Genomic DNA, 17,419 nt, shown 5'->3' with positions numbered 1-17,419 from the left:
TCTCAACTTTGGACTATTGACACTTTGGGCCAGATAATTCTTTATTGTGTGAGCTGTAGGATATTTGCAGGATTTCTCCATTCACTCACTAGATGCTGATCACCCCCTTCCTAAGTAGTAGGAGCTGAAAATATACTATAGACATTGTCAAATGTCCTTTGGAAGAAAAACGCACACATTTTTTTAGAACCACTGGCTTAAAGGAACCACTGGAAAATATTGATTTGGGGTGTATTTCCAGAGCTACTTTCAGTACTAGCTAAAGAAATCAGAAGTGTGTGGTGGGAATGAGGGGCTCTACCATTGTTAAAATATGAAAATAATTATACATCATTTGTTAAATATTTGCTACTTTGAGCTTTACAAATTTTTCTTTCACTCACCCTGGGTCCTCTCCAGGACACATTTCCATGCCTTCATTGTGCAGAAACACAAGGATTAAGTTTAAACTAGGCAAAAGGCCTTCTGGACCTACCTTATCTGTTTGAATTTTATCATCTTGCTATTTATTAATTTAATTATTTATATGTATTTTATAATCAGCCATTAATACAATTTAGAAGACATTAATATTCATTGTATCTATTTTCAGTTGAATGCTAGAGTGAGCTTCAGTTGTTTAGTATGAACAATTTAGTTTGAACAAGCCCCGACCACCCTTCTTCTAAAATGACTGAGCTCTTTTAGACATTGAACACATGCGACAGCATACTGGTTTGAGTTTAGTTTATAGAAGGGCTTGGTCTGAATTTAGTTTTTCGAAAGGCTTGTTTTGAAAATCAATAAAGAAATATCCAGAGAGAAATTGCAACGCAAACTTACAGTGTAAAAATAGCTCTGGCTGAGATGATAACAAAAGCTTTGTCAAATTGCACAGAATAGAGTCAGTGACAGACAATGCTTGGAATCAGTCCTCATGATACTTAACTGATTCATTGACAAGCTGCTCATGCTCTGACACAGATTCAGAAGCACTGATAAATCTACTCTGGTTTCCTAGAGCTAGTCTACATTCTTACTTGTAGGATTAACAAGGATTTGTATATTCTCATGCAGATTCACTCGATTTCAAAGAATTCTGTTTGGTTTGAACTTAAAATTCCCCTCCCTGTTTATGACTTTCATTGATAATTATTTACCGATTTTATGAAACTCCAAAAATCACAATTTCCCCTTAAGATACTTGAAAATATATATTTTATAACAACTTATCTAGCTAGAATTTAAGATAACTATTGTTTCCTTATTATAAAAAACAATGGACTAATTTATCTACATAATTATAATTAAAAAAGAAATAATGAGCCCTTTTATCCAATAGTCTAAAGATAAACATTTAAAGTTTTTGTATATTTCTTTTGCGCTTTATAAATTGAATTTTTGTTAAAAGTGAAATGGGAGCACACCACAAATCCTCTTCTTTATGCTTCCAATAATATGGATAGAAAATAGTTTTTTAGACGCCGGGCGTGGTGGCACACGCTTGTAATCCCCGTGCTTTGGAGGCGGAGACAGGAGGATCGCACAGGTTCGAACCCAACCGCGCTGGCTTTAGAGACCCTGTTTCCAAATAAAAATATAAAACAAAATAGGTCTGGGAGTGTAGCCTGGAGGTAGAAGGGCTCCCAGGAACCCCAGTACCACACACACAAAATAGTTTTTTTAGGATTCACTTGTAACTGTAGAGTATTTCATTGTATGAATAAATAATTTTGTTGATTTTTAAAATTTTATTTTATGTTATAGTCAACATTGCAATTATGATTCTCATGCACACATCTTTACGTATTTGACCTGTTATTTCATGGATATAATTTCCTCAGAGTGAAAACATGGAGTTAAAAGATGTTGTATTTTGTATTTAGTTGTATATTTTCAGACTTCCTCTGTAGAAGGAGCTGCCTGATTTTCCTCCTACGAGATACTGAGTGTCCTACTTTCCACTTCTTCAATAGACACATATTTTGAAATAATTTTTCAATACATTATTGCCTACATTTTGAAGTCCTGATTAATTTATCTTGACTATGGAATTTTTAAGTTATGTCTGCTTTTGCAACGATTGTAAAATTCAATGTTTTCCCAGGTGAAATGGTCCCAGTTTAACCCATAATAAAAGCTTTCTAGAGAATGTGGAAAAAGATAAAGGTGAATTAAATTCTGGTTATTAAAAACTAATGCTGTATTAATTTGTCTTCTGAGAACAGCATCAGTTCTCTACCTGAGCCACCTCTGCTTTCTGCGTCTTCTCTAGGAATCTCGATAAAGAGAGGTGCTGGTGTTTAATGTACTGTATTATTTTTATCACATTCAGCGACAAAGAAAAAGCTCAGCCTCGCTTCATCGTGTTTCTTCTGATGGAGTTATTTTGGAATCCTTTCTATTCACTTACTTTTTAGCTGCCAGAGCCCAAGAGAAGCGCAGTTTGGTTCTGAGTTTGATGTGAGATGGTTCCCAGAAACTGGGCCAATAGCTTTCATATACAATATAGTGACTGCATCCAGACATATGGCCTTCTCCTTTGGAGGAGTGAGACCCTGCCTAGGGCTGGATGTGGGCCAGATGATAGCTAATGACACACTGGGATTTTTTTTTTCTGTCATAGGTAGCTGCTATAAGTAAATTGTGGCAAAATTCAGATTAACACACACAGCTATTTCCTCATGGGAAATTCTATTCCTTATGACTTTCTCACCTTCTATACTCTTTCTTAACTCTCCTGAAAAACCCAAAGACAAAGCCAACTTGCTTTTAAGAGCTGGCCTCATGCATGGACTCTGCACAACATTATTTTTAGGGAATGAACAAGGAGATAAGATTGAACACTTATGGTATTCTTTGATCTATGAAATTTCTTCTTTTATCCACATGAAGACATGAAATAGTATATTAATTTGAGTTCTCCCCAAAAATTGAATCAAGTGTGTGTGTGTGTGTGTGTGTGTGTGTGTGCGCGCGCGCACAAACGTGTGTGTGTGTATGTGTGTGATCTAAGGAACTGTCTTGTGTGATTGTGGGTTAAGTCCAAAATCTATATCTGTAATGTGGTTCAGGAGGCTGAAAATTCAGGTGTTGTAGTCTTAAGGTAGAATTGCTTCTTCCTTAGGTCAAAACAATAATTCAGTCTTTGCTTTATTATTTTCAACTGATTCAATGAGACCTGCTGGTGAGATGAATGGTGATATGAATTATTTACAGTCAACTGATTGTCAATACCTAACACATCTACAAACACCTTCACACCATCTACAACTGTGTTTGACCAAACTTCGGGTTCCTCAATTTAATCAAGCTGACCATAGACTTAAACATCAGAGATAGGTGTTGGAAATTTAGACTGAGCAATAACCTACACTGAGTGTCTTACAGCTCAGAGATGAGGGAACTGAGATGCAGAGAAATCATGTAACTTCAAGCAATCTTCTAAAGCTGGTAAGAAATGAAACCATGATTAAAATCTATCTCTGATTGACTCCAAAGTCCACTGAACACTCAGACACATGTACTCTACATGTTCACATGTAGGTTTTCACACTCTCCACTGCCTGGGGGAAAAGGAGTGTGAGGAAGAGGAAGAGGGGGAGGAGGGGGAGGAGGAAGAGGAGGAGGTACACATGTACTCTTGATGATATATGGACACACACACACACACACACACACACACACACACTTATTAATAGTAGACTAAATGTATCCCAGACTGTCTTTCTCTGGTATCTAAAACGTGAAGGCAGCCGGGCGTGGTGGCGCACGCTTGTAATTCCCTGCGATTGGGAGGCAGAGACAGGAGGATTATGCAGGTTCGAAGCCCCCCACGCTGGCTTAAGAGACCCTGTTTCCAAAAATAAAAAAGTATAAAATAGGTCTGGGAGTGTAGCTCGGAGGTAGAAGGGCTTCCAGGAACCCCAGTACCACCAAAAAACAAAAATAAAAAATAAAAAAATAAATAAAACGTGAGGGCATGCCACACTCTGTGGACAAATCAAATCAGAAAGGGACACAGCTCTCCAGACAAGTCTATACCTCCAAATTTTGCTTGGGTCATATTTTTAAAAAGTACCACACTATTCTTGGAAAAGTGCAATTGTTCAGGGACCTGTATTGGAGTCTGAATCATCTGTGTTCAGAATTTAAGCATTAAATTATTAACTTTTTTTGTTGAAGCACTCCAAAATATATATTAGGAAGCAGTGGTCTACGTCTTTTTCAAGCACTTTATAAATGTCCACCTCTTCCTTTTCTTTCTTTTCAAGGAAATTAGATTGTTCTTTTTTTTAAATTGGCTACATTTAAAAAAAAATGGGTGGTTTGGTAATTTCAATATGGTGTTCAATTTTTATTTTATTTTATCAAAGAGCTTGTATGTTCCCTTGTGGCACTCAGAAATATAGGAAATTTAAAATTCACAAATAAAAATATAACATTAGTTAATTAGAATATAATTATTCAACCTGTAACTCATCCTGTTGTGGATCAGTGTTAGAAGACTATTATTTCAGAAAAAAGTTTGATTTGTAAATGTCTACATTTATCTTATTTCCTTTGATGCGACAGAGGTATTTTTCAGAGATGGCTGGAAAATACCATGAATTATCTTTTTTATTTCTTTTTTGTTTTGTTTTGGTACTGAGACTGAGCCCAGGGCCTTATGTGTGCTAAGCAAATGATCTTCACTGAATTATATCTATCCCAGCCCTATCATAAACTACTGACTCCAGGAAAATGCTAACCTTATTTATAATGAAGACACTGAAGATATTTTTAGATTCAAGGTTCTCCTTTAATTATTTTATGGAATAAGATATAAAATCTAGTTACTCATATAGAAGACAGTTGATTGGTTTGTCAATTTTATTTTTCCATCAACTAATTTGGGGATAAGCAATGTTTATATTCATAAATGTAGGATGGATTCGCTTGATTTTGACATCACTTCCACCTCATCTCTTAGGGATTCTTAAATGTACCACAGATACTGATTCATCACTGATAATGTAGAGACTATTGAATATTTATGGTAATGGATTAAAAAACTCTTACTTTTGGAAGCATAGAAATTTCTTAAATTTACTTTAAGGGGAAAGGACAGCACACAGGGCTGTTGTCTGGGTGGCCTTAGACCAACACAGTTCTCCCCACTTTCTCACTTGTAGTTCTTTTCTATATACTTTTATTGGTATCTTGTAATTATTCATTATAATGATATCCAAATGCATACATTCATGTATGCACACATCACTGGTGTATTTCCCATTGCATATTACCCTACTTGCCCCTCCTCCCTTTCTGAATATGTTAGTGAGATTGGCAATGATACCTTCATGTATGGACATAGAGTTATTTGACCTGTTTCTTTCTTCGAGCCTCCTTTTTCTCTTCTCCACTTCTCTCTCCCAAATCCTCTGCTGTTCTACTTGTCTATTCATTTATCTAAAGTTGCTTTTCCTAATTTCTCTCTAGCTTTTACATATTAAAGCAAATGTATGGGCCATGGTTTTCTGAGACTGGCTTATTTAACTTATCAGAATATTCTTTAGTTATCTCTATTTTTCTGCAACTGATATAATTTTCTTCTTTATGACTGAGTAAAATCCCATTGTATTCATATATTACATTTTCTTTATATACTCATATGTTTATGGACGTATAGGTTGGTTCTATAATTTAGCTAGTGTTAATTATACTGCAATTATGGCTATGCACGTATTGCTAACGTATTCTGACTCTAATTCTTTTATAAAGATACCAAGGAGTGGTATGGGAGGGGTGTCATATGGCAAATATATTCCTGGTCTTTTGAGGAAACTTCATACTGATCTCCATAATGGCTATACTAATTTTCAGTCTCACCAACAGTGTATAAGTGTTCTTATTTCCTCACATCTTCTCCAGCATTTGTTACTGTTTGTATTCTTTTTTAAAAAAAAATTTATTGGTCCATTGTAGTCATACATCTTAATGGTTTAAAAAATGGTAGATTGCCGGGTGTGGTGGCGCACGCTTGTAATCCCCGCGCTTGGGAGGCAGAGACAGGAGGATCGCGCAGGTTCGAAGCCAGCTGCGCGTGCTGGGTTAGGAGACCCTGTTTCCAAAATTAAAATGTAAAAAATAGGTCTGGGAGTGTAGCCCGGAGGTAGAAGGGCTTCCAGGAACCCCAGTACCACCAAAAAAAAAAAAAAATGGTAGAGACATACATTCCACACATCCCTCACTCAGCCCTCTTAATGACAGACATTGTAACCTGAATTAGATGGATCTCTGTGTCATTTCAATCTGCTTTTCCCTGATTGCTAGTGAAGTTGAACATTTCTTTGTACATCCATTGGTTATATGTCCTTTTTCTTTTGAGGAGTGTTTATTCAGTTCAATTGTGATAGTTTTTTTTAAGCTTGTAATATATTCTTTATTACATGTATAATTGTTTTAGATTTGAAAAAAATTAAAAAACTGTTGTCCTAAATGGTTTTCTTTCTTTATTTTATTTTATTTTTTAAAATTTTTTTATTGGTGCATTGTAATCATACATCACATTAGAATATAAGACTTGAGAGGATATACAAGCACATATCATCCAATTAGCTCTCATCCAGTCTCCATCCCATTCCTTCCCCCTCCCTCAATCCCATGCTTGTTTGGTGATTAACTTTGATACATGTGTTTATGTACCTCCTGCTTTTTAAAGAGGCTCCATCCTCCCCTATTCCATACCCTCTGATTGGTCACCTTAATTGCTTCACTATAGGGCCCCTTCTATAGCTCAACCTCTTCCTGTTGCCCCTTTCCTCCTAGTTATTGCTGATTAGGGGAAGAATCTGGTTTTAATTTTCTGCGATATTTCTCTGTGCATGCTGCGTTACAAATACCAATCCCATTCTTGATGGCCCCAGTTGTGGCCTGGCTACCCGGTGGACTGATCCAGACCTCGCTGGCTCAAGCAGCGGCCTTGCCTCACGGAAGGCCCTGGTTCTGGCCTCACTGGCCCTGACACTGGCCTAATTCCTCAACTGGCTCCGATCCCAGCCTCGGAGGCCCCAGCACTGGCCTTCCTCACGGCAGGCTCCAATGATAGCCGATGGCCCCGGCATCGGCCTAACCCCTCGGCAGGCTCTGATCCAGGCCTCGGAGGCCTCAGTAGCGGCCTTGCCTCACGGAAGGCTCCGATGCCGGCCAGTGGCCCCGGCACCGGCCTAACCCCTCAGCAGGCTCTGATCCTGGCTTCGGAGGCCCCGGCATTGGCCTTGCCTCATGCAGGCTCCAATCCCGGCCTCGCTGGCCCCAGCACTGGCCTAACCCCTCGGCAGGCTCCGATCCCGGCCTTGGAGGCCTCAATAATGGCCTTGCCTCATGGAAGGTTCCGATGACGGCCATTGGCCCCGGCACCGGCCTAACCCCTCAGCAGGTTCCGATCCCGGCCTCGGAGGCCCCAGCACCGGCCTTGCCTCACGGCAGGCTCCGATCTCAGCTTTGCTGTGTCCTTCGCCGGCCTAACCCCTCAGCAGGCTCTAATCCAAGCACCCTCTTTGCCCAACTATTTGTCGCATGTTCTCGAGGGTGCATGGTGGTGGTAGCATTCTGCCTCTGGGGTCATTACTTCAAAAGTTCCAGGTGTAATGTATCAGATCTCTGCCTCCCCTGAGTACTGGCCACTGTCATTGCCACTGTCTCCACCATTTCAAATCTTTCCCAAGCTCTTTTTCCACTCTGAAAGTTGTCCAGTCTTCCTAAGCATGCGCGATGGTAGCATTCAACTTTTGGTGTAATTTCTCCAAAAAAAATATAAATATATAAGGGTGGTAGGCTCCGATTTCTGCTTCTCCTGAATACAATTCTCTACCGCCAACCCGGAGGCCACTTTCAGCACCGCCTTTTGTCCTTGGTCTCCGCTAAAGTCTCTCTCCTTAAAGGTGATGTCCAAGATTCTTAACAATGTAGAGAAGAAGCATTCCTCCTTAGCGGGGAATTTTTCCAATAATTCCAGTTCATTTGGGTAAGTTTTGTCTGCATCTCCAGTATCCTGGCATCCGCCACCTCCTTGACCCCTCTCCGATATTTTCCTTTTTTTCTTTTTCTTTTCCTTTCTTACAGGGTCCTTCAAGGTGGAGAGGGGATTCCCCTAGGGGTGCCCCGCCAGCGCCTGCCCACCTGCCCAGGCTCGGGGGCCCAGGGTTCCGGACAACGGGGTCCTTCCGGGTGGAGGAGAAGGGGGTCGCCTAGGGGAGCCCCTCCAGCTCCTGCCCACCCACCCAGGGTAGGGAGCCTGGGGCCTCAATTGTGATAGTTTTAACAATAATTATACAATGTGTTGGCAATGTAGCATCCTGGGATAAAGGAGAGACTGCCCAAAACATTCCAAGTTGTTTTGTACCATCCTACAAAAAAACAGGATGTGTTATCCCAGTGAGTCACAGAACCTTGGGGTACAAAACCCAGGTGGGCTGCTTTTTAGGACTCCTTAGCCACAGTGCACATGTAGTATAGTTTGGACTCCATCTGCCGGTGGCCACTTCCCTGACTTTGAGGCACTGGAGCTTAATAAGGCCTAGGCTTGTTGTCCCTTGTGTCTGTAAGAAATAAAACTGCTTCCTGTAACTTGTTACCTATGAGTGTTTTCTGCCTTACTGGACTCAGAGGGTCAGTAGGTAACCAGTGCACATGAGCCTGCCTCACACAGTAAAAAGATATTTTCCATTTTTCTTTATATCTACCCAAAGGTATGCACAAAATATATTAAATATCACACAATTCACAACACCTTTAGGAAATAAAAGGGCCATATTACATCCAACAGGAAACTGGTAATAGATTTTGTAAGAACATTCACGAGAACCAAGGACTCGTCAGTCCTCACTTTTATGTTATCTGATACAAACTTTCTGGTCCCCATCCACCATCCATAAAATGAATGAAATCAGCTGTGTGTTTTGGTGTAGTATTACACAGATCGTAAACATCCAGAAGCATAGACGGAACCACATTAAAAAAAAAAAAAAACTGATACTCTGCTCCAGGAAACAACAAACAAGCCGGCAGAAATTTTCAGTTAAGACCTAAGAAACGTGTTTTTAGTTTTGGGAATGAAACCTAGTACCTACCTCTGCATGCGAGATGAGTGCTCTGTCGTGGAGCTACAGCCACATCTCTGCCTAAAGAATTTTTATAAATAAAGGTAAAGTTTTGCGACCTAACCTTATGCTGTGAATTTTATTTTTGGTTAAGTTTCTTATGGAAATAGCCACATGAATGGTCAAGAAGGGCTTGTTAGGGCTTTTTCAGTATTAATAGGGCTGTGTCACCTTAATATATACTATATATAATGTAATATATATATATATATATATATATATATATATATATATATATATATTGTGTGTGTGTGTGTGTGTGTGTGTGTGTGTGTGTGTGCATGTATGTGCATGTGTGTACCCAGGGGAATTATACCTCTGAGTTACAGGCCAAGCCCTATTTATTTTTTATTTTTTATTTTGAAGCATGGTATTGCTAAGTTACCACACTCTGGCCTTGAACCTGTGCTCTTCCTGTCTCACCCTCCCAAATGCTGGGATTACAGGTGTGCACTTATGCACCCAGCTATTAGGAGATATTTTGAAGTTAAAAAAAAAAACTTTTCAGGGAACTGTAACTCTCTTTCTTGAAGCACTCCTAATTTTATTCTAGTATTACTTCTCTGCTGACCACTGGTCATTCCCAGATGCTGGGATGGTGGTGGTAGCATCCCTCAACATGAATCATGCCCACTAGGAAGGCAGCATAAGGAGGAGTGGAAGGGGAGGGATGTAGCATTTTATGATGATAGCTTGACTAAAGAACTTTGGACCTAAATTGAACTTTGCTCTTATGAGAGCATTTGTGCAACTTGTCAGTCTGTAAACACTTTCAGTAACCCATTCAGTACATGTTCCTTATTGAGTGACTCTACTAGATGCCGGGTTAGAATTTTTAATTGAGCGTACATACTCCTGCTTCTTGGGAGTTTACAGTCTAGTAAAGTAAAGGGACAAAACAAAAACAAGCAAAAAAATTACATACTTAAGTACAACTTGAGATAAGTGCTATGAGGTGGACACATAAGGAAGTCTTGGTGCGGAGTGATAAACAGGGGAGGTTGAGGACCTGTGTGGGTGAGAATGTCAGGGAAACCCTGCTTTGCAGTTTGGTATCTAGAGAGAGACCTGAGAAAGGAGATAGAGCCAACCATGTTCCAGGCAGGAATCAGCATATGAGAAGAGCCTGAGTTTGGAAAGAGTGTGACAATAACAACTTGGATCGATAGTTTTGTAGAGAACTTGCATAGGGTGCTATGGACAACATCAAATGTGAAAAAGTCCCACTGCTCAACCTCAACAGTAGCTGATAATAAAATAGAAGCTGGGCACCATGCTGCACGCCTATAATCAAGTATGTGGAGGCTGAACCAGAAGGATTGTAGGTTTGAGGACAGCTTCAACAACTTAGCCAGTCTCTGGTTCAAAACAATAAAATAAAAGAAAATAAAATAGTGCTTGGAGTATAGCTCAGAAATAGATTATATCTGTATTCTATCACCAATAACACACACACACACACACACACACACACACACACACACAGAGCAATTATAGCAATCTACTGTATCAAAAGTTATGTGAATTTTCAGGGAAATGGATGGAACTAGAGGACATTATGCTAAGTGAAATTATTCAGTCACAAAAAATAAGAAATCAGATGTTTTCCCTAATATGTGAGTGCTAGGGCGAAATGGTTCATAGGAGGAACTCTAGATGAAAAAGGAAATCCTATAGAGGAGCAAACAAGACAACCTAAAGGAGGAGGAAGGAGGGGGGAAGAGGAAAATCTCTAAAACACACAATGTACTTAAACATATCGAAGTCAACCGCTAAGCCAAGAAAGAGAAGGAGGGACGGGGAGGGAATGGGGTGGGAATTGGGTAGGGGTTAAATCATGTATGTACACACAAGTTTTTCCCCCAATATGATGTGTAAATATAATGTACCAATAAAACATTTTTTAAAAAGTTATGTGAATGTGACACCTCTCTCTCTCTCTCTCTCTCTCTCTCTCTCTCTCTCTCTCTCTCACATAGTTTATTGTACTTTCAACTTTTCATTTCAAAGAAGCATTTCACTGATTCTTTTTGGCCTGTCCCAATTGCTAACATCACTATTCTCATGTTTTTGGATTCATTATTAAATAAAATAAGCATTATGTGAGCACAAGCACTGAGAGGCTATGACAGTCAACAGCGGGTCTATTAAAAAGACTACTAAGTGACCAGCAGATGGGTAGCATTGCCACCTTGGATAAGCTGGACAAAGCGATGGCTCATGACCCTCGTGAGATGGAGCAGGAAAGGGAGTTTTCATCATATCTCTTAGAATGATTTGGATTGTTTATTTCTGGAATTTTTCATTTAGTATTTTTGAACCATGTTTGACTGCAGATAAACTGAGACCATGGAGAGCAAAGCTGCAGACAAACTACTGTGGCTGTACTCCTGAACCAGTTTTTGTTGTTCCCAGTCCTATTTAACGACAATCATGATTATCCTTGCAAAATTGGGTAAAAGTTCACATCACTTTGCAGACGCCTCCTTCCATTATCTCATTTCCATAAATGGGACCTTCCTTCATCAAAAGGAAATGTAGCACCTCTATGGAAAATTCATAGTGCAGATGAATGGCAGCCCCGAGAGATCATCTACTTACAGGATCTGCTGGGACCAGGACCTGTTCTGGAGGTAAAAGAGTCCTTTCACTCTGTCTCTCCCATGGTGTACAACGAAACTGGAACGTGTGGAGGCGAAATGAAGAATCTCAATGGAAGGACAAGGTGAAGGATGTACATCATTAAGACTGTTCAAATGTGTCATCATCTCCTGGAACCAGGCCAGGGAAAGGCAGTCTCTATAATTAGCCCAAAGGTTGTCATGGGTACATGTACATATATACCCATATGTGTGTGTGTGTGTGGGGAGGTGCACTTTTATTGGTGCATTGTAGCTATGGAATATAGATTCAAAGTGACACAATCATACATGCATGCAGCCCTTGGTTTATTTGTCTCCATATCTCACTGTTCTTTCCCTTTTCCCTCCTTGTACATGTTAGTGATACTGGTAGTGATGCCTTCATAAATAGATATAAAATTATTTGAACTATTTCCTCCTCAGGGATCATTATTTCCCTTCATGTCTGCTTTTCTGAATCCTCTCCTACTGTTCTACGGGTCTATCTCCTCATTTATCTGGTCCTTTTTTTTTTTTTCCTTCTGTTTTCTCTCTACCTTCCACATATGAAGAAAACATACAAGCTTTGACTTTCTGAGGCTGGCTCATCTTGCTTAGCATAATATTTTCTGTTTCTATTTTTCTTCAAGGGACATAATTTTCTTCTTTATGCCTGAGTAGAATTCTACTATGAGTATATACCACATTTTCTAAATAAAGAGTAATTCTTATTTTTATATAGGAGTAAATTTTAAATTTTAAGTAAAGAATAAATCTGGTTATATTTCTTTGTAGCATTAAGAGTTTATTCTTATCAAGTGAAAGAAAAAAATGTTTTGGAACAATGAAGCAACACATATATAGTTTCTAATTCTGCAAAATTGGTAAAAATATAGTATTTACTACATAGAGGTAGGAGTTGATCAAATGTAAAATTGTCTAGAATGGTGTTTGGTGTGCATGCATACATGAATGCACACACCCACACACAGTAATATTGTTATTATTGTTTAAGGTATCATATTTCTAGAGATGAATACATTGAGAATCATTTAAAGACTTATTGCTACTTTTCAGAACTTGGATAAATACACCATTATTTTCCAGTAATATTTAATAATGATATCACAAGATGTAGTTACCATTTCTTATCCATTTTCATCCAGCCTTAGTTGTTTTGTTTCTTTTCAAAAGATTCTATAGAAGCCAGGCATGGTGGTACACGCTTTAATCCCAGCATTTGAGAGGCTGAGACAGGAAGGTCATGGTTCATGGACAGCCTCAGCTACTATTAGTGAGGCCCTTTGCAACTCAGTGAGACCCTGTTTCAAAATAAAAAATAAGAAATAGGGTTGGAGGGTAAATTTCAGGGAGAGAATACCCCTAAGTTTCATCCCCAGTATCGAAAAAAAAAATGATTCAGTAGAAATGGCACTAAAATACTATGCCTTCTTTTTTTTGGTAAAAATGCATGTATAATAATGATATCACAAGATGTAGTTACCATTTCTTATCCATTTTCATCCAGCCTTAGTTGTTTTGTTTCTTTTCAAAAGATTCTATAGAAGTCAGGCATGGTGGTACACGCTTTAATCCCAGCATTTGAGAGGCTGAGACAGGAAGGTCATGGTTCATGGACAGCCTCAGCTACTATTAGTGAGGCCCTTTGCAACTCAGTGAGACCCTGTTTCAAAATAAAAAATAAGAAATAGGGTTGGAGGGTAAATTTCAGGGAGAGAATACCCCTAAGTTTCATCCCTAGTATCGAAAAAAAAAGATGATTCAGTAGAAATGGCACTAAAATACTATGCCTTCTTTTTTTTGGTAAAAATGCATGTAGTGACTCTTTAGGACATTGATTCTAAAGTCTAAATCGCACTAGAAGTCATGGAAATGTGATTAATGATACAATTCCTTTTAAATAAAAAATGAGAAACTCAACTTCAATTTGAAGAATTATAAAAGTGCCTCTCCCAAATGGGCACGTGATTTCATTCCCACTTAATGAGTCAGTGTGAAAGAACATGTTCGTTTACGTTAACAGATAAGTGCTAACGCTGCGCTTAACACCAAAATTCACCAGCATCCGGATCGGCAGAAAACACCAATTAATAACCACAAAAATCTAGCCTTTGTGCAGTTCTTTGAGCCACACCTTGGAATCTGGATTCCACATAACTCTGCACATTTTTTTAATGTCAAATATTATCTGCTGACTTAATATATTCAACCATTTCTCAGGAGACTATAAATGCCCAAGAGATAGTTCTGGCTGCCAAAGAGCTTATAGTGTTAAGAGGGAGAAAGATGTTTAAACAAATCTGTGACAAGGATATGAGGGTTACAGGTTTGGTATAACAAAAAGGCAGAGGTCAGCCAGTTGCAGTGGCACACTTCTGTAATATCATTACTTGGAAGGCTCAGACAGGAGGCTGCAAGGTTTTAGGCTAGTCTCAGTGACATAGTAAGACTCTCAAAAATTTAATGAGACCCTGTTTCAAAATAAAAAATAAAAAGATCTGGGGATATTGCTGGGAGATAGAATGCCCCCTGGTTTCAATCCCCAGTACCAACAAGACAAAACAAAAACAACAAAGAAAAACAAAAAGAAAACCCACAGAGGTGGGAAACAATAGATTCTGACTGAAGAAATCATTAAAGTCCTCTTTTAGGGGTAGAAGCTTTTTAGGTAGGTCTGGAAAAGTGAGGGTTTTCATTAAATAAGCAAAATATTTAACTATACCCAAGCAAGCAGGTAAGAGACCTAGTGCTGTGTGTTTGAGTGGTGGTGCGGGGTGCAATGGGGTGGGTTTCTCAGTGCATTTTCACATGCAAAGCAGGAGCTGAACTCTGGATACATAATCCTTCTGAACAGCTATTAAATTGCTTTCTAGTCCACAGAGAAGATGATACACATGCTTCATAAGAACCAACATATTAAATCATAAAGAGATGCAGAAACCAGGAATCACATCCGCTTGGCTGTCTTTGAATTTTAGTCAGAAAAAAAAATTAAATTATCCGACTTTCAGGGAAAGACATTGGCCATGGAGACAATGCTAGATCTCTTAACGCATTTATTACTTGCTGCTGAACGGCTCAGAGAATGATGCCTTTGCTTCCCCCCTCACACTTGGAAATAGCAGGTGGCAGGCACTCAAGAGCTCCTCATGACTGGATGAGAAAGAGTAAGAGAGCAATGAAAGAAATCGGAGTCTGAACATCTTTTTAGTTATTATTTATTTGCCATACTGGGGAAGGAATCCAGGGTCATCTTACCTCCAAGCTACACCCTCAGCCCTATTTTTTATTCTTTATTTTTTGTTTTAATTTTTCAAACACTTTTTCATCCATCCTGTGGATGTGAACATTTCTAGAACATATTTCTGTAATTCCAAACATTTATTTGTATTTATCTTTTCTCCGTTTTTTCAGTGAAGACACTCAGTGATCAGTTTTGGTGGCCATTGAACACTCATCTGAACACGTGTTTCTTAATTCTTTTCTTGATGAAGATTAAATAACTTGGAACACAGCTGAAACTAAGGTTAGAACTGGGATTATGTTAAGACTTGCCCACTAAAGATATGTGGTATCTGGTTCCTTCCCTGCCAATGTGATGTGCAGCTTTTAACTGAGGTTTATGAGGACCATGAATCTTGCGTGCCTCGTTTCCATATTCCTTAGCAACGCTGTGCTTATCTGGTGAGCGTGGCCTTTGAATGTTGCCGGCTCCATCTGACACCTGTCAGTTCAATAAAAGCAATTCCATTACAGTCAGGCATAGCCCTGGAATCCTTTGAGCTGTTGAGTGGGAATATTTTCCTTAGAGGGAAGTTATTATTTTTTAATTGCCTAAACTACAAATAATAGATTTAGAAGAATGAGATGAAATATCTGTGCTCTGCTCTGCTGACTACTAAGTTCCGGAAGCACTTCCCCCTCTTCGTTTCTGTGCCCTTGTGTAATTCTTTTATTTTGTGTTGCCTGAACCTACTTACCTGGCTTTAAGGAAGAAATACAGCAAAAGTGATGGTACCTCACCTTTATTTGTTTATTTCTGTAGTATTGGGAATTGAATCTAGGGATATTCTACCTCTGAACTACACCCCCAGCTCTCTTTTATTTTTTAGTTTGAAACACTGTCCCCAAACTTGTAATTATCCTTTCTCTGTCTCCTAAGTACCTGGATTAAAACCTCACACCACCATCACAGCAGCCTATCACTTCTAAGAGGTTTCAAACTTCTGTAACTCCTGTTTGCTAGTACTCATTTACGAGGAGGATTCTTTCTTACCCTTGTTTGCTTGCTCTTGGGAAGCAAGTTGTCATGTTTTGAGTTATTCCATGGAGAGGCCCATATGGCAAGCAACTGAAGGCAGCCTCAGGCCGATAACCAGTGAAGAAATGAACTCTATTCCAACGCTTTCAGGAAAATGACTCCTGTCTATGACGCTGCATGTGAGTGAACTTGGAAGTAGACCCTTCCACAGTGGCACAATGAGATGTCTGCAGCCTGGGAGAGGCCCATGAAGTCATTTTTAGAGTCCTCCTTCGACAGACTGAGTCTATCAGTGTTGTTTAAGCCACTGAGTTCTGAGGTAATTTGCTACAGAGCCATGGGTATTTAATAATCTGATTATAGAAAAAGTAAGCTTTGGGAATGTTGCACGAATACTGGAAAGAGAGCACATATATATGTTTGTGGCTGTCTGAGTCATTGAGCCAGATAGAATCCTTGTGACAGATGTTCCACATACACTGTTTATCATCATTGCAACAATCTCGCAAGGATGGTGTTATTCATATTTCTTGGAAGAAGTTGATATTATTGAAATTCAGTTACTTGGCTCAGAACCTATGGATAGAAGATGGTAGAAATGAAAGAGAAAAATCAGTGTCTCCTACTCTGAAAAGCCCCGTTCTTTCCTCTGCATTAAAGATAAGAGGAGGGGATAGGGTGGAAGAGGGGAAGAATTTGAATAGAATGTGGACCTTTTTTAAAGTTACCAAAGTCACATTCCTTCTCTGGAGGTCTTGCATAACTGAAAACATAGCATGCAGTGAGGTTGTACCAGATAAAAACTGAACTTGCACAGGCTCAGCCTTACCCTTTGCAGCCAGGGCTGGTAACCAGAAAGTAACATTGCATGTTCTAAGCAGGTTCTGATTAAGAATTTGGTTGTCCATAAAAAATCTACTGAGCCCAGAGATCATGTGACCTTGGCATTCTGGTGTTAGGTTGTTTGATGATGTTAAAACTGAAGCAACAGCTCCCAGAACTCCACTGTTTGATGGGTTCAATATATTGTCTGATGGGTGCTAGACTCTACCTCACCTACAGCCAAGAGTTGGCAAAATGGGTTTGGCCAAACAAGGGCAAGATGGGAATAGAATGGTTGTGTAGTGAATGCTGCTTTCATCCAGTGGTAAAAATGAGATGAAAAAAAAAACAAAACAAAACAGGAAAAGAGCACCTCAATGCTGCACCTTAGGGAGATGAGGGCAGTCCTGGATGCTCCTGTAGGGGCTCCCAGAACTGAAAAGGTAGCTACAGAATTGATTAGACTCTAAGGGTCTGTGTGACCAGCTTCATCACCAGGTCCAACCGATGTCTACCATCAGCCCTGTCAGCTTTGCAGATCTCAGCCTTGCTTTTTTAGCGTTGGGTTCTTC

The sequence above is a fragment of the Muscardinus avellanarius genome (genome assembly GCF_963383645.1).
Source record: "Muscardinus avellanarius genome assembly, chromosome: 5".
NCBI classification, from domain to species: Eukaryota; Metazoa; Chordata; class Mammalia; order Rodentia; family Gliridae; genus Muscardinus; species Muscardinus avellanarius.
The sequence above is the reverse complement of the archived record's forward strand: the minus strand, read 5'-3'. Positions refer to the sequence as shown.